Source organism: Marmota marmota, unplaced genomic scaffold (assembly GCF_001458135.2).
Source record: "Marmota marmota marmota unplaced genomic scaffold, marMar, whole genome shotgun sequence".
Classification (NCBI taxonomy): domain Eukaryota; kingdom Metazoa; phylum Chordata; class Mammalia; order Rodentia; family Sciuridae; genus Marmota; species Marmota marmota.
This window is the reverse complement of record NW_026000130.1, coordinates 4,841,279-4,860,411: the sequence shown is the minus strand read 5'-3', so window position 1 is coordinate 4,860,411 and position 19,133 is coordinate 4,841,279. Positions and strand designations below refer to the sequence as shown.

Genomic DNA, 19,133 nt, shown 5'->3' with positions numbered 1-19,133 from the left:
TCATTGGCTTTCTCTCCATGTTTGTTCTGCACGTTTCATGGAACTAGAATCATCCGACCTGTGGCCTGTGTGTCCGGCTTTGTTCACTTGGCCAGGGTTCCTCCATGTTGTGTGGTGTTTCATCACCTTTTTTTCTTTTCGGTACCTAGCATTGAACCCAGGGGTGCTTAACCTCTGAGCTCCATCCCTGTCTCTTTTTAGTTTTTATTTTGAAACAGGATCTCCTTGAGTGACTTAGTTAGGGCCTAAGTTGCTGAGGCTGGCCTTGATCTTGCTATCCTCCTGCCTCAGCCTGCCCCGAGTCGCAGGGATCACAGGTGTGTGCTACCTCGCCCGGTTACTTCATTCCTTTTTTGTGTTTGATAACACTGTCGTACACAGGTACCACGTTTGGTTGCACATTTGTTTTCTTTCCACTAGGCCCATTTTAAATTATTATATAAAGTGTCTTTTTTTTTTAAACCAAGCACCAAGGACCTAGTTGAGCAGAATAAAACTCGGCTGGATTTTATTTGACTTTAGTATATCAGCAGCCTTTTTTGCTCAATGAGGAGCAGAGGTTGGCCTGTTTTCAGGAGGGTGAGGCTGTCTTCCAGATGTGAGGCCAGAAGCCGGCTGGAAGGGAAGGCAGGTGTGTGTGGAGTCAGCAGACCCGGGTCCAGACTGGCTCTGCCTCTGGTCTACCCTTTCTAAGGTCACTTCCCTTCTCTGTGCCTCAGGTCCTCTGAAAGGACTGGGTCACCTCTTCAAGACGCTCTGTAGCTTCTCTGGGGTAACCGACCTCACCTTGCCTTGCATCAAAGCCTCAGAGGCTGGCTGAGAATCAAGTGGCTGTGAAGTCTGTACCCCCACGTCCCTTTATCACTCATCAAAGGGCAGCTCCTTGGGTGAGTCACAGACACCTCAGCAGCTTCCTGACACAGCTGTGGGACTCTGAGGGAAATCACAGCCCTGGGCCCTGGAGCAACTCTCTCTCCTCAGTTTTTTTTTCCCTTTTCTTTTTCAATCTGTAATTATCTCATGCATGAGCTTATCTCAGGTCCTTTGTGGGAACAGGCAGAGCAGAGAGTAGATAAATCAATAGCTTTCAGGAGTGGATCATAACATTGTTATTTTTGACCAAGATTCAAGGTGACCGATTTTCATAAGCAAATTGCCAAGTGGTTTTGGGGGGGGGCGGCCAGGGTTTCTCTGCCTGGGCCCTGCTGACCCCTGGATCCCGGGGTTCTCTGTTCCGGGGGGCTCTTCACGTGCTGTGCCATGCTCAGAGCTTCCCCTCCTGCACCCACTAGATGCCAGTAGCACCCTCCAACAACAACAAACGCCTCTGGACGCCGCCCAGTGTCCCCTCGTGGAGAGTCACCGGGTCAGAGTGTTGTTGTACTTCTCTGCAGGACCCAGCCCCGTGGTCGGGTTTCACTTCTCCAGTGTGGGGAAGGGACCCTGAGCACATGGACGCCTCTGCATGGTGCTGAGCGTCATCTCCACACCACTCGGGATTCCGGGATCCTTGGTGTACTCATTCTTGTTGGAACTGCCACCTCCCTGTTGGGGGTGTGTCCCCTGCTGCGCTGGGCCTTCTCCTGGCATCCTGGGCCTCTGCCTCGTCCTGCCCTCAGTGGGCCTCTCCTGGCCACCCAGCCTCCCCAGGGCTTCCTTCTCCATTCACTGGGCGCCTCTGTGTACGTCCCTGGGGTGCGGAGGCGTTTGGGGGGCACGCGTGATTTCTGCTCATTTCTGGAAAACAGTAAAATAAAAATAAGTGATTGGGACTTCAGTCAGAGTGACTTTTGGAGTTCCACCTCTCGGCCTTTCGCTTTTAGAAAATATTGGGTATTACTTCCTTTCATTTATATGAATGAACCAGCAGCCTGGAACCTTCCATATTAAACATTTAAGTCTTTTTGAGAACCAGCAAGATCGTCTCAGGCCCACGAACGGCCAGCTGCTTGGCTGCCCTCCACGGTCCAAGACTTGCCTGGAATGGATTTCTTAAATGGTCTTCCTCTCAGGGCTGTCGCCGGGTTGGCAGAGGAAGTGGATTCCATTAAACACGGCCCCTTCCCTTTAAGAGAAAAAACAAACAACAGCAAAAACAAAAATGAAATAAAATAACCCAGGGTGAGATCTAGAGCAAGTCTGAAGAGCACTAAGGGCTGAAGGACTGTCAGGTGGGAAATGGTCCCTCGGGGCTCAGCCCTCCAGGCCGTGGGTGGCAGGAGGGTTGGCATACAGTTAGAAATCTGGAAATTCCTCCCTGGGAATCACCCCAGGGGAACAGCAGACCAGGCTGGCCAGGAAAGGGCAGGGCTGTTTCAAGTGGCCAGGTTTCCTGGACATCTTTATCTCTCCCGACACCAGGGCAGAGGGCCGGAGCCTGCTGTCTGAGGCTTGTTGACAGTGCTGTCTGGCTGTGACATTCTCTTTCTTTCTCCCTAGTTGGAGGCTGGCAGCGATGAAGACCGAAAGTTAAACCTCAGGTAAGGAGGCCTTTCGTTTTTGTTGTTCAGTCTTTCTTCCAAACAGGTTTGGGATACTTTTGTTCCCTTCTTAAAGAGAAAACCTTAGAAAGAATACACCAAGTTTTTTTTTAGTGCTTTTACAATTATTCATAAAGCATACATAAATATAAAAGTACTGCTTTTAAAATCTCCAGGCATGGAGATATGGTCCTGTGACCATCCCAGCTGTTGTGGAGGCTGAGGCAGGAGGATCACAAGTTTGAGGCCAGTTTGAGCAATATAGTGAGACCCTGTTTCAGAAAACAAACACAAACAAAGCTGGGGCCTGGGTAGTGGCTCAGCGGTAGAGCGTTTGCCTAGCGTGTTCGAGCCCTGGGTTCGAGCCTCAGCACCACATAAAACAATAAATAAATAAAATAAAGGTATTGTGGCTAACTACAACTAAACAATAAATATTAAAAAAATAAAAATAAAAAGCCGGGCGCAGTGGCACATGCCTGTAATCCCAGTGGCTCAGGAGGCTGAGGCAAGAGGATCGAGAGTTCAAAGCCAATCTCAGCAAAGTAGTGAGGCCCTTAGCAACTTAGTGAGACCCTGTCTCTAAATAAAATACAAAATAGGGCTGGGCATGTGGCTCAGTGACCGAGTGCCCCTGAATGCAGTTCCCAGTACCCCCAAACAGAAAAATTAGACATGTTTAACTGTAAACAGCTTTGGTGGGGGAGGGGGTGTCGTTGGAACTGGAGCCCAGGCCCCTGAGCATTCTGAGCCATGCTCTTCCCCTGACCGTACCCAGCCCTGTACACACCTTTGATAATACGCAATAGCATTTGGAAAAAGAAGGAAAATAATCACCATTATTCTATCAGCTTAGCATTACCGTTGTGCACTGTTTTATGTACTTTCTTGCAGATTTTTCCTCTGATGTTTCGTTTTGTTTTGTGTTTTGTTTTTGCAGTGCTGGGGATTGAATCCAGGAGTGCTCTTACCACTGAGCTGCAACCCCAGCCCTTTTTATATTTTGAGACAGGGTCTCATCAAGTTGCTAAGGCTGGCCTCCCACTTGTGATCCTTCTGCCTCAGCCTCCCAAGTTGCTGGGACTCCAGCTGTGTACCACCACATCTGGCTTTTCCTCTTTTTCTTTTTTTTTTTTAAGAAAACAATTATTTTAATATGCCCTCATTTTTTTCATACTACTTTTTGATAAGGTAGCCTTTTGAGGTAAGCACAGCACTCATTTGAAACAGATATTTAGACCCTAAGTTAATAGTTAACTTGAGGTGGTTTTTGTGTGTGTGTGTGTGTGCTATCTGTGCTCATTTAAAAAAAAAAAAAAATTCCTTAAGATATCATCCTCACTTACCAATGATATTTTTTTTGTAGGTTTTTTTTTGGGGGGGGGGTACTGGGGATAGAACTCAGGGGCACTCGGCCACTGAGCTATATCCCCAGCCCTGTTTTGTATTTTATTTAGAGACAGGGTTTCCCTAGTTGCTTAGGGCCTCGTTGTTGCTGAGGCTGGCTTTGAACTTGTGATCCTCCTGCCTCAGCCTCCTGAGCCGTTTGTTTTGTTGTTGTTTTTGCCAAAAATTAAGGTCTTTTCTCTGTTGTGGTTTTTGCTTTTTTTTTTTTTTTTCTTTTTTCCAATACGAGGATCAAACCCAGAGGCACTGAGCTACATCCCCAGCCCTTCCTTTTTATTTTTTATTTCGAGACAGGGTTTTGCTAAATTGTTAGACTGGCCTCAAACTTGCAGTCCTCCTGCCTCTGCCTCCAGAGTAGGTGGGATTAACAGGAGCGTACCTTTGTGCCCAGCAAGCCCTTCTCTTTAGGAATTTTTTGGTTCACAGAGGATTCAGCACTTTATTATATAATGTATTTCTTTGTACCAAGGAGCCAATCTTGAAATTAGACCTTGGAATGTTCAAAGAAAAAGAAAGTAAACACACTGTCAGGGATATGGTTCATTCTTTGGAAAAGGAAATCGGTCTACAGAAATGACAGTCAACAGTTCATCCCTGAGAATGGGCATGCTCCTGGTTAACCGCCCAGGGGGACGCGGTAGGAACCTGGTGTCCAGGGGTTGAGTCCAGGAAGGGGGACGCTCACTCTGTCAAGATTTCCTGGGTAGAAACAGCGGCCTGCAGAACCCAGGAGCTGGGTCTTTGCTCACTGTCGTGTTAGGCTCAGCCCAGGGCAGATGGGCTTCTGAACCCTGGGGATCTGGGTGGGTCGGGGGTTCCCAGGCTGGAAACAGCTGCATTCCGTGGGGGCTGGGCCTGGAGACCGGCCCCTGTGCTGGGAGAAAACAGGAAGCCAAGGCTGGTGGTGAGGAGGAGGAGAGAGGGGCTGCTGGGGCTGCTGCCACCGAGGGCGAGGGGAGGGCTGGGTCTCCGACTTCCCCTGGGCCCCTCCCCTCCCCTGCCCCCTCTCCCCCTCTTGTTCAGGAGATGACCTTGAGCTGTCACCTAGACCTCTCTGGGGGTCATGTTAGCTGCCTGTGTTTTGCATTTGGAGTTAAGAACTGTAAGTGGCAGTGGGTGACATGGAGAGGTCTATGTGGCCCTTTCTCAGTAGGAAGGAGCCCCTTCCTCTGCCTGGTCGGGAGCTGGACGGGGCCTTATGAAAGCGTGGGAGTTATCCTCAAAACCACCCTGGAGGGGCTTCTCCCAGGGGGAGGTGAGACAGTGTGGTCAGAGGAGGTCACCATGACACTTCTGTTGCTTCTGGCCCTGTGTGTACCTTCCCTCATCACCTTTCTGTAGACCAGTTCAGTTGTCCTGTTCATTTGGCCCTCTTGGACCTGCACTTGAGGGAATGTGGCTGAGCGCGCCCAGGTGGTCCCAGGTCTCCCTGGGGTTCCACTCCGAGGACTCCTGCTAACCCTCAGGGCAGGAGCTTCCCAGGATGCCCAGTCCCTCCAGCCTGAGGCCCCCTTCCTGCACAGAGCAGGTCCTGCATGCCATTATGACCACGGGATGGGGCGGCCCCTCCTCTCTGTTTTGCCAGCTCACCCCCAGCCCCACCTTTCAGGCCAAGGTCTCCTCCTGCCTGTGGGTCCTCCCAGCCCCCAGACCCTCCTCTGTCCCTTTAACCTTTGACTGAAACTCACTCAGGGGGTCCTCATTTGCATTCTCAGGCCTTCTCAGCCTGTCTGGGAGGGAGGTCTAGGGTGGCCAGCTGTTTCTGTTTGCCTGGGGCCAGGGGAGTCAGGGCAGCAGATTCTCTGTCCCTGATCTGATCCTGGAGGGACTCTGCTGCTGTTTAGCTTCTGGGGTGTGGCCGGAGACCCACGGGCACCGGGGTTCCTCTCTCCTCCTTCCTTCCCTCTGTGTGTCCTAGAGTCAGTGCCCTGTCCCTGGGTCTCCATCCTGGGATGTAACCAACTGTGTATCTATAATATTCAAGAAAAAATAAAGTGCCAGGTTTGTCACTGCTGCTGCTGCTGCGGGCTGTACTGAACCTGGATGGACTCCCTTTTTAACATTTTTCTCGCCATGTTCCCTGAACAATGCGGTAGAGCTTTTGCATTGTGTCCCTGTTGCCTTGGGGACCCTAAGTGATCAGGAGAGAAGATTCAGAGCGCACAGAGTGCCCAGGTTGTGTGGGTTGGTACGCCTTTTATATCTGGGATGGAGCGTCTGCAGTTTGTGGTGTCCTCAGGGTGTCCTGGAACCAGTGCCCTCTGGGTACCAAGGGACACCTGTAGTGGTCACATCTCTCCATGCCTCTGAGGAGTCACTGGCTCGACCCTGGGCGGCCGCTGCTGAATCCTGGGGACTGGGTCTTCTGGGCGCGCCTGCCTCCTCTTCTTGATCCCCTTATCTCCCCTGTTGTGTCGCTGGGCCACCCGTCACCCCCCTGGTGGAACCCCTGTGTGCCTGTGTCCTCACCCTCGGGTCCCACTTCTCTCTGTGCCCCCCCATCCTCTTGACCTTGCTCTTTGGGGTCTGACAGGGCTGTTGGCACTCGCTGCCCTGCTCTGCCCAGGCCACCTGCCTCCTTTTCCAGCGCCTCTTTTCCTCCTGGCGGCCAGAGGTGCTCTCGGGTGTGTCCGGCTTCCCTCAGAAGCAGGCAGCACCGTTTCCATCCTGCCTCCTGGTGCAGGTGTGTGTGTGTGTGTGTCCCGTCCCAGCGGTGAGGGCGCTCTGCCTGCACACAGCATTTACTGGTTGGGAGCCATGGACTTTGGACCCTGCAGTTTACTACAGGCCAAGGAAGAGCAGGTGCAGAGGGGAGCGCGTGGGCGCAGCCACCAGGCCTGTGTCTGGCTCTGCCCCTGTGCCAGCCGTGGAGTCCCTCTGCCCCGGCTCTGGTCTGGGAACAGAGGTAGCGCTGCTCCAGCTCCGGGGTGCGGGCACCTCTGTGAAGCTCCCCCAGAGAGTCCGGTGCCTCTGGGCTCATTTGTTAGGTTGGGTCCTGTGTCTCCTTAGTGTTAGTTCCCAGCGTGGAAGAATCAGCAGGCCACCTCCCTGCCGGCCACCTCCCTGCTGGGGCTGCATCGGGTCCTGAGAGGGCCACCTCCAGATGCTCTGGCTGGGAGCCGGCTGCTTCCGGCTGCTTCCGTGCCAGGCGCGTCCTCATGAGATGTGGTCAGGGATGCGCACGGCACGGAGTCAGCGCCGGGACCTGACAGCTCCTCTGCAGGCCTTCTGGGAAGTGTCTCAGGAACTGACCCTCCCGTGCCGGGAAGGTGATGATGTGGCAGTAGAGCCCGGGGCCCCCTCTGTGCCCTGCTTTCTGCCTGGGCAGATGGCTGCGGCCCCTCACAGGACCCTGTTGGACGCAGTGCTCCTTCACTGTGGGGTCAGCTGTGGGAGCGGGCGAGCAGATGGCCCTGCTGGCCGCGGCTCCTGGCTCCCTCAGCGCCCCAGGAGCCGGCTCTGCTTGGCACAGACGTAAGTGGTTGTATGCCAGGCAGGGCACTGGGAGGTGATGGGCTGTGTTGTCCCAGAGTGTGGGCTGCAGCGAAGGGTTGTCTTCTTTTTTTTTTCCCAATACTTATTTTTTAGTTGGACACGACACCTTTATTTCACTTATTTATCTTTACGTGGTGCTGAGGATGGACCCAGGGCCTCCCTGTGTAGGTGAGCGCTCTCCCGCCGAGCCCAGCCCAGCCCATGAACGGGTGTTTTTCTTTAATCTGTTGTTTCCAAATCACGCACATGAGAGTCGTGGAGTCCTGTGGTCCTCTTTTTGGCTTGTCCTGGCAGACGTGGGCCCTGTGGTGAGCTGGGGTGTCCGGTTTTGCTTGGTTTCGATGGAGGACTTCGATCCCTCCTGCACCTCACTCTGCTCTGTCCCGTACACTTCTCCCCTTTTGGTGTCGACCCAGAGCTCCACGGGGAACCTCGTTCTCCTCACAGCTTCTGGGAGCGTGGTCGTCAGGGCAGGGTGGGGTTGATGTCCTCAGCAGACCCCACTTCCCTCTCCTTGAGCACCCCTGGTCACCTGGTCACCTCTGCACCCTCGGGTTCTGCTCTGCTCCGTGTGGGGTCATGACCCCTGTTGTTTTCTGTCCAGTTAAGTCCTGCCCTGTGGAGCCCTGACACCGGGTTCTGCATCCTGTGCTGGAGGTCTGTCACCTAATGCCACCATACAAGTTACCACAAACTTAACAGTTAAGACAACACGTGTCTGTTGGGCTGGGGGTGGCGCTCAGTGGCAGAGCACCTGCCTCGCACAGGGGAGGCCCTGGGTTCCATCCCTAGAATCAAGAATGCCAGTGCGCGGGTGTCATCTTGAAGTCGCCACGGGTCAGGACCTGGGCACATTCAGCTGGTCCTCTGCTGGGCTCTCCTAGGCTGCGGTCAAGTGTTGGCCAGGCTGGGTGCCATCTGCAGCTTGGGCTCTCCTTCCAGGTTCCTGCGGTTCTGGGTCAGACCCATGTTCTTGCAGCCGTAGAGGTCGGGGTAGTCAAGGCCAACAGGAGAGGCCCTGCTCGTCCCTGATCACATCCACACCCCAGGTAGGGGCTCACCCAGAGGTGCCCCAGGCAGAGTTTGCCTGCCTGCGAGCCCGTGTGCGAGAGCCTGGCTCAAAGGAAAAACGACAGAGGGCTCGGGGTGCAGCTCAGTGGCAGAGTGCCCTGGGTCCGTCCTGGGTCCCCCTCACCCCGAGAAAACACATAAGCAAGTGGATTTCAGTGTCCCATGTAGGGAGGGTGCCGAGATGGGCCGCGACGCCCAGCAGTCCTGAGAGGGAGCCCAGGAGGCCCGCTCCACAGGCTGCTCCTGCTCTGGGCCCGGGCATCTCCTGGACTTGCCCCACTTGAATGTGGTGCCCTGGGGTGTCACCTTCAGTGACCTTTACACCAACTGGCTTTTCCTAGAGCTTTGGTTTTGGGAAATGATGGGCCTGTGTTTGTCCCTGCCCTGTCCTTTGACACCTTGTCTGGGGTACCCTGTGACCTTGGGCGGGCTTTGTTTCAAATAGGCCAAATAGGAGCTCAGGGTGCAGCTCAGTGTTAGAGCGCTGGCCCCGCCTGGCCTCTGGCTCCATCTCCAACACCACACACTAACACACACACACACAGGCACATCCCCAGCACCCCCCCCACACACACACATGCACGCACATGCGCCCCGCCCCCCATAATGGCCAGAATAGCGTGCCCCTGTAGGGCTGCCATCAGAATCCAAAGCTCCAGCAACACGAACCTCTTCCCATCATAAACATTCAGCATATGCTTTCTCCTATCCCCCCTCGGGGTGCAGCTTCTGGGAGAAGGGACTAACCGACCCTCCTCCCTCCCTTGGCAGGTTCTGGGACTTCTCTGAGGTGTGTCCCTCGTCCTTGGCAGCCAAGCTGAGGTGAAGGGAGGAACTTGGTCTTAGACCAGGCGGGGCGGCCAGAGCCAGCCTGAGGGCAGCACCTTCCTCGCCTCCAGCCACGGCCCTGGCCCTGGACCAACCATGGCCGCCCGAGTGGACTCGTCTGTGTTCGATTTTGCACTGTGCAGCTGATCAGGGTCCTGGACCGTGTCCAGGAGTTGGGGGACAGAGGCTTCCTGCCATCTCCCTCTGTGCTTTGGTGACGGAAGCGCTCAGAGATCAGCGTCCATCGCCTCTGACCTAATCTGCCTGCTCTGGGGCCACTGTCACCACATGGTTATTGAGCTCCTACTGTGTACCAAGCCACGCAGTGTTGGAGCAGCCGGGGACACCACAGTGGGTAGGACACGACTGCTTCCCACGGCTGGCTTTCTGCCAGAACCCGGCTGTCAGTGGGGTGAGGAAGAGCGTCGCCTGCTCCTCCCCGTTCCCCCCTGGAGTTCTGCACCCCATCTGTGCACAAGTCCCATAAGGGGGGATTATAAACAGTCCTTCCCAGTCTCAGGACATGATGACCAAGCCCCCCAAGGCACAGCCTGCTTTCACAGAGCAGTAAGTGGTGCAGCCGCGACTCTAAAACCAGACTCTGCCCGAGATCTCTGCGGGGTCTCTGGCTGTTCTCACTCATCTCTCACCAGGCGGCAGGACGGGGCTCCGCAGGGCTCTCCCCTGCTCCCGCCAGGCGCTCAGGACCAGTCAGAGCGGGGTGCTCTCAGCAGGTCCTGCCCCCCCACCCCCTCGTCCACCTGAAGCTCCTGAGGGACTGGCAGATACTGGGTGTGAAAAGGTGTTCACAGGTGCCTCTTGGTGCAGGCTCTGGGTTGGGACCTTGTGCACTGACTCCTGCTTCATACCTGACGAGCAGGTGACGTGGGGACGTTCCCCAGCTTAGGCAGCTGCTGCTCAGAGAACAGAGAACCCGGAGCTGCTGCCGGATAGGCCTCTGCCCAGGACCTGTGTCCTCTGCTGCACTCTCTGCAGAAGACCTGCAGGGCTGTGGGCTGTGTGTGCCTTGCTGGCCCCACCCCTGGGTCCTCATAGGTCACCCCGGGGTCCCTATGGGTCACCTCTGGGTCCCCCTTGGCCCCACCTTTTTTCTTTTTTTTTTTGGTACCAGGGATTGAACTTAGGGGCACTGGACCACTGAGCCACGTCCCTGCCCTATTTAGTATTTTTTTAAAGACAGGGTCTGGCTGAGTTGCTGACCCCTCCCCGCTATTGCTAAGGCTGCTTTGAACTCGCCATCCTCCTGCCTCAGCCTCCTGAGCTGCTGAGCTCACAGGCGTGAGCCATGGGCCTGGCTTGCCTCCACTGGTGAACTTTGGGGAGTCTTGGGGAGCACAGACTCGCGAAGCCCCGGCTGCCACACCACGGGGCTGTTCTTGCAGGTGGGATTCCCAGCAGCCTGTTGGATCACTTGGTTTTTAAATCAGAATTTGCCTTTAGTATTAATATTTTTCTAAATTGGAGAACTCGGAGTGGGGACAAATGAGGACAGAGATGTGAAGACTTGATCTGATTCTGTCAGAGCTTCATCAAACTTGTTCAAGTTGACTTACACTGAATTTTGCTCAGATCTAGTAGATTTTATTAAACTTTTTAAATCCCAGTACCTAGACTGCTAAGGAATACCACTGGGCCCTGGTCTCACACTTTCTGAACTCTTAGCATCCCTTTTACAGGTGACAGTGGTCCCACTAATCATCCTTCTGGCAATGGGGCAAATCTGTGAGAGGGAGTCACCAAACTCAGGTCCTGTGTTGAGACATGTTGTCTGCTGTGCATCTTCAGGCAGGTCACTTCACCTCTCTGGGTCCCTGTTTCTTGTGTGAAGTAGAAAGACAGATTAGATTATGGTTTCCAAATCCAGAAGTGAGAGTCCTCAGACCCACCAATCACCAATCTAGTTTTGTGTTTATATTAGACTTCAAATCATGCCTGTAGGTATGTGGCAGATTGTCAAGAATTATATTCCCAATATGAAAACAAAGTCAAACAAAGTCATTACTTTATTTATTTGTTACTTTGAACTCAGGGTCACTTCACCACTGAGCTACATCCCTAGTCCTTTTAATTTTTTGACAGAGTCTCACCAAGTTGCTGAAGCTGACCTCCAACTATGATCCTCCCCAGGTCTCTGGGGTCACAGGCGTGAACCACTATGCCTAGCTCAGCAGCCCTTTTTAAATTTCATTTTGAGACAGGGTCTGGCTAAGTCGCTGAGGCTGGCTTGAACTTGTGGGCCCCCCGCCTCCACTTCCCAAGTAGCTGAGATCACTGGCCAGGCTCGGGCGCAGGCTCTTTTTAAGCAGACTCTGTTCTGAGAAGGCAGTTAGGCGGCGCTGCTCGCCAGCGCTCCCCTGCTCCTGCTCCTGGCAGGGCTGCGCAGGGCTGGGCGGGCCAGGAGTTCTGGGTGTTTACCAGACCTGGCCCTGGGGGCCTGGGGGCCGTGGGAGGGCCTGGGGGTGTGCTCTGCAGAGCCCCAGAAGTCACTTGGCACATCCCAGGCCCCTCAGGCCCACCCAAGCCGGGCTGTGCTGCCTGTTGCAGGGGGAAGTCTGGGGGCGACTTTCACGTCTGGGTCTCAGCCACTGGGTTCTCGGCTGCCTGTGCCGCAGTGGGACTCCATGGGGACTCCGTAGGGACTCACAGGCAGCCCAGGGTGCTGAGGGGTCTCGGTGAAGCAGCCTGGTGAGGGGGAGGGTTTGTTTAGTTATTTGCTGTATTCATCACGGCCAGCGTGGGCTTAGTGCCTGCCCTGCATTCCTGCTGAGTGCTGGGGATTCTCTGTTGAACCCCACCCCCAGGGTCACTCGCTGGCTGTGCCTACTGTAGCCTTTCCAAAGAGAGTTGAAACAGTAGAGAGAACAGTGGAATTTAACTGGGACATGGAGAGAGTAAGGAGATAAGGTAAAGTCAGGAGAAGGGTCACATGTGGAATGTGTGGTTTAATGTTGGTAGTTATTACAGTTTGGCTACAAGCCTTACTTTGAGCTTCCTAGTAGGCAGAGCAAAGAGAGAAACAAGATCAGTTGCTATAAAAACCACAAGAAACAAACAACAATAGGACCCCAGCAGGCCAGTTCCTCTGTAGAGCTCTTTCTGGTTGATGCTGTGATGCTCATAGGAGCCCCCGAGCGGAGGCTGAGCAAGGCAGGTTGTCATCAGTGTGGCCTGAGGCCCACAGGAGAGCCGAGGCTGCATGCCCATGCCACCAGTTAACCTGGTGATTTGTGGTCTTGAGAGGTGAGGTCAGCAGCAGCGCTCGGTGCCAAGGCTGCTGGCCGCCTGAACTTGTGAGCAGGATGCTGAGTCATGTCCTGCCGGACCGCAGCCTCCCGGCTCCATGTGCCTCCACAATGGGAGGCCCACTGCTCCCACCTTGTGGTCTCCAAGCAGGAAGAGACCGCACGTGGGAGGCCCTCAACCCCTGGACAGGGAGACTACGAGGAGCCAGCAGAGCCCAGCTGCCCACTGCTCTGTGCACAAAGCAAGGCCACTGCCCAGCAGAGGGCAGGGGGCGCAGGCGGGGCGCTGGCTGGTGAGGGTCAGGGAGGAGGCGGGGCCAGGAGCTGTGCCAGTGACAGATGGGCAGTGGGGCACAGGTTAGGGCGCTGGCCTGGTGTGTCCCATCCCCAGCACTGGGGGGAGGGGGCAGTGACCTACCAACATAGAAAAATGACACTTGTGGTGGTTTACCAAAGTCCCATTAAGTTAGATTTTTAAAAATCACATTTTAAAACTTGAAATCATTTCAAACTTGCAGAAAAGTTGCTCCGACCTCCTTTGGTAGTGAAGGGACGCAGCTCGGGGTGGCTGGGTGCGCTCTGCTGTCCTGTCCCAGGGCTGCAGTTGGGAGCCCCCGCAGCTGTCTCTGACCCCCGGCCCTCGGGCCCAAGACCCTGGTTAGTCGTGGGCGCCTGAGGAGTGTCTGAGGCTCCTCCTGCGGAGACTCGGGGAGTGGTCTCTGGCCGGAGAGCAGGTGGGGGAGCTGTCCTGTCCAGACCGCGGCAGGGCTTTGGGTGCTGCTCCACTGGGTAGTTACTCTTTAAGAAGATTTTTTTTGGGGGGGGTGTACCAAGGATTGAACCCAGGGGCACTCGGCCACTGAGCCCCTCCCCAGCCCTATTTTGTACTTTAAATAGAGTCAGGGCCTCACTGAGTTGCTTAGGCCTCGCTGTTGCTGAGGCTGCCTTTGAACTCATCATCCTCCTGCCTCAGCCTCCAGAGCTGCTGGGAGGACAGGCGAGGGCCACTGCTGAGAAGCATTTCTTGAGAATGTGCCTTGAGCCGAGTCGTGCCCTGCCCTCCGCAGCGGCTCTGCGCGGTGTGTGTGTCTGTATTTGGCCTGGATCATCTGTGCGTTACCTTATTGACCTTGATGTCTCGTGGCCCTGGTCTGGCCAGTGGGGTCTCCTTCAAGCGGCTGTCCATGGTCCTCCTCACCCCACACCAGTCTGTCAGCAGCCCTGCTTTCTGAGACCTGGGTCTCGGCTCTCCTTCTGCCCCTCCGTGCCCACCTCTGGGCACAGTCACTCCTCCAGGGAGCCCTGGTCACTTCCAGTGGAGAATGGCATTCAGGATGGACGTGGCCGGGCGGGGTGCCGTGGGTGTGCTGCCCAGGCCTTCCCACCAGGCCGGCCCCGAGTGGGTGAGGACTGTGTCCCCAGCCCCCTTGACCTCGTTGTCTGTAAATGTGTGAAAACCCTGGTCCGTCTTCCATTCTGGTGTCACCCTCCAGGTCCTTCTGATTTTCTCTCTCCATATTTATGATGCCCCTTGTCCTGTAATATGCACAGTGTGGTCAGCAAGTGCCCCGTCTCTCCTGGGTGGGTGCCCCCTCACCTGGCTCAGCATCGGCAGACCCCAGCTCAGATGCAGCTCCACTCCGCCCCACCTGATGGCTCCAGGTCTGAATGGTCTTTGACCCTGTTTTCCCAGGGTGTCACTTGAGCAGAAATACAGTGCTGACGAGCAGAGGTGCCAAAGCTGGAGTCCTGCTGCCCTCTCCTGCTTCTCTGCTCCGTGACCCCAGGCAAGTGACTTGACCTCTCTGAGCCTGTTTCCCTGTGTAAAATACTCAGAGAGAGACACTGAGGACTCAGTGAGTTAGTATACAGAATGCACTTAGTGGGATGCTGAACAAAGTGCCCATCATCAGCATATAATTATTGAGCACCCACTGTCTTCTGGGCACCGAGAGGGGTGCTGTTTGAAGGGCTTGGTTCCCATAGTACGTGACCCCAGGTGGCAGTGATCCTCATGGCCCCGCATTCAGCAGGGAGGCTTTGTCCTTTGGCTAGGGAACGCCTCTGGCAATCAGAGATCTTGGGTTCCTGTCACTTTCCAAGTATATGACCTTGGACAAGTGACTGAACTCCTAAGTCTCAGTCTTCTCACCTGCAAAATGAGAAAAGATGAAGAAGGTGCTGAAGGGGATGAGCCATGGCTGGCAGCGGGGGAGGCAGGAGAGCAGGCAGTGTGGTGGGCAGGTGCAGGGCAGAGCCCGGGCAGCTTGGAGGCTGGGAGAGGGCGGGGCCCAGAGGAGGATGCTCAGGAAGCACGTTTTTTGGTGGGGGGTGGCTCTGGGAATTGATCCCAGGGCGATCAAGCTCTGAGCCACATCCCCTGCCCGTTGCTGAGGCTGACCTCGGACCTGTGATCCCCCTGCCTCAACCCCACAGCAGCTAGGATCACAGTGTGTCTGCCTGCCTGGTGAGAAAGCAGTTCTGACTTTGCTGTGAGTACCTTGAGCTGGACCTGGACCGCCAGGTGAATGAATTTAGTTGACCGGGTGTGACGGCTAGTGTGGCCACTGCGGAAAGTTGGCACAAGAAGTTCAGACTTTGTAGATATCACATTGTGGAAAGTTCTGGGGCTGAGAAAGAATGCACTGGAAACAGGTGAGGAGTTGTGCAGAGTGGGCTCGAGGCCCAGGAGGCCCCGTCCTGGTTCCCATCAGGCTGAGAGCTCCGGGGCTGCCGTGTCCCCTGCCGCGGCTGCTCACCCCACGCGGCTGAATAAAGTCAAATTTACGTTGATTAAACAACAAAACCCACTCCTTCGTCACAGGAGGACCACATTTCAGGTTCCTGTAGGCTCCCGTGGCTAGTGCAGAGAGAGGACATGTGCATCCCCAGGGACAGCTCTCTCCTGCAGGGCTTCTCTGAGCACAGGGCAGCGTGCCTGGGCATGACTCACAGAGTGAGGAGGGCCTGCAGTTGGTGGTCGCCGAGACTGGGAAGGAAGGGGCACCTGCGTCTCGTGACTAATGGACCTGGGCTGAGGCTGCATACCAAAGAGAGGCTGAGGACCTGGGCCCTCGAGATGGCCGTTCTTGGAATTCTTGCATTGCTGCGAGGACATTTCTTGGCGTGCCTGTTGTTTCTGTCTGGCTTAAGTGACTTCGCTGCCCTAGCGCCTCCTGCACAGCGCAGCCTGGTGCCTTTGCCCCGCCCCGGCTCGCAGTGCACCAGGAGGACCTCACTGGCTCTGGCTTGGCGGGCCTGGGGGTCTTGGGGGTCACCAAAGAACTCTCCTAAGGGTTCTGGAGCCAAGTCAGGGCTCATCATCTGCTGTCTCGTTTATGGAGACACAAAAGTCCTGCTTTGTGGACTTGCTGGTAGCTTCAACCGCCTGCTCCCACCCACTGGTGGGAAGGGGAGCCGTAGCTGGCTCAGAATGCCTCTCGCTGTGTGAAATGCTTCTGGACATTCCTTGTCTCTGAGAAGCCCACGCTGGAAGGCCCCGGCAGCAGACACCATCACGAGCCCTGCCAGCATTGCCTGCCCGGGACCCCTTTCCCCAAGCCTAGTGCCCGCCGAGCTGGAATTGCCCTCTTCCGGTGTTCTGTGTCTTGGGGAACAATTTGGGAGCTCCAGTTGACAGGTGTGTCCCGAGAGCCACTTGTTTTCTTCCTCTGTAGAGTGGTGTTTGGAACAAGGCCCTGCCCAACCGCAGTGGGAAGCCTGAGATCAGAAAGCAGGACCTTGCTACCACTTGGGGCCTTTGTGACTTTGAACTTGGGTGCAGGATGAGGAAGGACCCTTTGGGAGAGTAATGGAAAGAATTTTCCTTTCCATCTGCAGCTTTTAGTCAGTCTCTCTCAACAGCTTCCCAATCTCTTTTACATCTTTATGAATGTCACCTTGTTGGGAGGGGCTTCTAAGCTGACTAATCACAGCCCGCGGGGGTTTTGAGGCCACTCTGTGTCCATCACCTTCACCGGCTTCTGCGGTTGCTGCAGGTCAGACAGTTCTGCCATCTGCCCTGGGGACTCAGCAGGAAGGACATTGAACTTGGAGCTTCTTAATCTGGTTTTGCCCCTAGAAACCATCTAACCACTGACAAGTCATTTATCTTATCTGAGTCTTGATTCTTTCATCAGAAGAATGGAATTGTAAGAATTAAGTGAAAAAAAATGCAGGGGCAGGCTCTCTGTGAACTACAAAGCACCATTCACATTGGAGCTGTTATTTACTTATTTAAAAGGGTACCAGGCGGCAGGGGCTGTGACTTGTTATGCTGACAGATTGATGGCCCGGCCACAAGCCCAGGGCTTGGCTCTTAGCTTTGCACATTCCGCAGCTTGACTTTGTGAATTCACACAGGGATGATCAAGTTCTGAGAAGCCAGTTTGGCAAACCAGGCTTACGAGGAACTGACGGATAAAATAGAATTTATAAGTTCACATTAGGAATCCACGTGGGGCCTTTTGCAACAAGGGCCATATCCTCCCTCTGTTCACGGTGAGGCGCGTAGAGCAGATTCTGTGGACTCTCCCATCCCGTCGCATGCTCCTGGAGGCAGGCTCACCTCAGCACTCCCGGGAAGACTCCCTGACCCCGGGTGCCCACGCTGTATCCAAGTTCCTGCCCTGTCCTGTCTCACCTTGCTTCTCCAGGGCAGCAACCCTGTCTGGCTGTTTCCGAATCCCCTGGGATTAGCGCTCTCTGGGCGCAACAGACGCTCAGTAGACACCTGTGATCTGAACCGGGCCACCAGAACCTCCTCCTCACAATTGTTGGCACCCGTCTTTTTGGTAGTGACAACTTTATATTGGTCCTTGAATGACCATCAGGTCCCCTTAGCTCGCGGTGCGGAGTGTGATTGAGGGTTAGTTCTATCCATGGAAAAGTAACTCAGTTTTAAGTACTTCTGCCACTTTGGGACCCTTGACAGAGCCTGGACCATGGGCTTAGAGCCTCTGATTTTTGTGAGATACAGAATTAAGAAACCCTGAAATCATGTCACTAAGCAGCTTCCTGTTTCCTTGTGCATAAATCAGTGTGGAAATGCCTGTGCTGTCTGCCTAGAGTCCCCTGAGGCTCCCCAGCGTCCCTCGCCGGAGTGCTTTGTCAACAGCAGAGCTTACCAGAGGCCTGCTCTGCTGTCGCGGTCCTCGTCTCATGTCATCGTGAGGCCTGGCCCTTTAGAGAACAGGAACATCTGTGACCGCAGTATTGGGTTGGAGGTGGGCATGTGCAGGGACCAGCTGACCATTGCTGCTTCTGAGGGGACAGCATCTGAGGTCTGGGCCCTGGCGTGGGCTCCCTTCACTGCACCTCGCTGTACCACCCCTTCTGCAAGGATCCTGCATTTCTGCGGGTGACTGCTTGGACTTAGGCTCTCCACGTGGAAAGTACCCCTCCGGTGATTAGGAGAGACTCAGGTGGAGATAGAGTCTGTTGCTCACAGGTCCCGGAGCCCGGGAGGACAGAGCAGAGACCTGGGGCCAACACCTTTGGGGGTCCAGGGTGGTCTACAAACAGGTTTGCATTCTGAGGAGGGACTTTAATTGATGGGTCAAAATTGAGCAGGCACGAATTCCAGGAGGTCACGCTGTGACTGAGAGGACATCACTGTGGCGTATCTGCACGTCCACTCAGCCAGAGGATCAGCAGGCTGCGGCTAGCTCCTCTCACCAGGAGGCAGAGTTCGGGATCAACCGCCCAGAGGGCAGGGAGGACGACTGGAAGCTGTCCCAAGGGTGACTGGGCCTGAGCCCCTCCTAATTTGAGAAGGTACAGCCTAGAGTCATAGTGGATGCCGAGGCAACGTAACATATGTAAGAATTCGCTACCGTGGTGATCGACTGAGCTTTTTTGCTTTTCCCAATAAAAATGTAGAAATGTTTTAATTTATGTACTACAGTGAATCAATATGAAGTCAGAATTCACAATTGCACGTTCCTAAAAATTCCAAGAATCCTCCTCAGAATGCTTGGTTTCTGTGTAGACTTAGGTGTCCAGCGTATGTGGTTTCTCTCACTGTGCTGCAGAGTTTAGAGCTCTGCTGGAACATTCCCCAGGTTCAGTGCAGAATCTGTCTCTTCACCCATTTCTCCAGTGACAGCAGCATTGTCACCTCCTACAACATATAGGCTAGTACCACTCGTTCTGCTCCCTGCGAAGAGCTGGGTAATTGTTCATGGCTTTCGTCCAAAATCAAATTAATGGTCTGGTCGAATCTTTCAGTGTTCCCGCAGTCGTTCTCCCATCAGAAGTAATGACAGCAACAGTTGGTGGTGTCCTTCTCCAAGGCAGGTGTCATGCTACTTGGCCCCGAGGTTCCCGGCAATGAAGTGGTACAGGCAGTAAATAGTGCCTAAAAGCCTGGCCTCTGTTTTTGGTGCTTCCAAAAAGGTTGCTGTTTTGTTTCCTGGCCCCTGAATGATCTCTTTCAGGGCACCTGATCATGCTTCTCAAAGGACCACGCATGTGTTTAGCCATGTTATCTTTTAGCAGCAAGTTGTTGAGGCTGATCTCCAACTTGTGATCCTCCTGCCTCAGCCTCCCAAGTCCCTGGGACTATGGGTGTGCACCACATGCCCAGCTC

At 54.7% G+C, this 19,133-nt stretch overlaps 1 protein-coding gene across 3 annotated transcripts in view; it reads left to right on the top strand.

Annotated features, from left to right (window-relative positions):
- Positions 1-284: 284 nt before the first annotated feature.
- Positions 285-19,133, top strand: part of Ssh1 (slingshot protein phosphatase 1) — a 61,945-nt gene continuing 43,096 nt past the window's right edge. The window contains exons 1-2 of one of the 3 annotated variants that reach the window (XM_048784993.1): positions 285-2,480; positions 18,773-18,837. The gene's annotated coding sequence lies outside the window, so the exon portion shown is untranslated. Of the gene's footprint in view, positions 2,481-3,562; positions 3,685-18,772; positions 18,838-19,133 lie in introns of those variants that run through there. The other 2 variants (XM_048784992.1, XM_048784994.1) reach the window with 2 other exon arrangements.